Source organism: Sinocyclocheilus anshuiensis, unplaced genomic scaffold, assembly GCF_001515605.1.
Source record: "Sinocyclocheilus anshuiensis isolate Anshui unplaced genomic scaffold, SAMN03320099.WGS_v1.1 scaffold319, whole genome shotgun sequence".
NCBI classification, from domain to species: domain Eukaryota; kingdom Metazoa; phylum Chordata; class Actinopteri; order Cypriniformes; family Cyprinidae; genus Sinocyclocheilus; species Sinocyclocheilus anshuiensis.
The window spans coordinates 1,233,178-1,233,641 of NW_015552566.1; positions in this window are offsets into that span (position 1 = coordinate 1,233,178).

Consider the following 464-nt stretch of genomic DNA (forward strand, 5'->3'; position numbering starts at 1 on the left):
AGCAAAGGGTCTGAATACTTAGGACCATGTGATATTTCAGTTTTTCTTTTTTAATAAATCTGCAAAAATGTCAACAATTCTGTGTTTTTCTGTCAATATGGGGTGCTGTGTGTACATTAATGAGGAAAAAAAATTAACTTAAATGATTTTAGCAAATGGCTGCAATATAACAAAGAGTGAAAAATTTAAGGGGGTCTGAATACTTTCCGTACCCACTGTATAAGTGCATTCCCTTGGTTTACCAAAACATGTTGAGTAACAGTATATTAGAAAATGTATTTGTGCTCACCAATTATGTATTTGATTAAAAATACAGTAAAAACAGTATTATTGGGTAATATTACAATTTTTAAAATAACTTTTGTATTTTAAAATATTTTAAAATGTTGTAGCAAAACTGAATTTTCAGCAGCCATTACTTCAGTCTTTAGTGTCACATGATCCTTCAGAAATCATTCTAATAG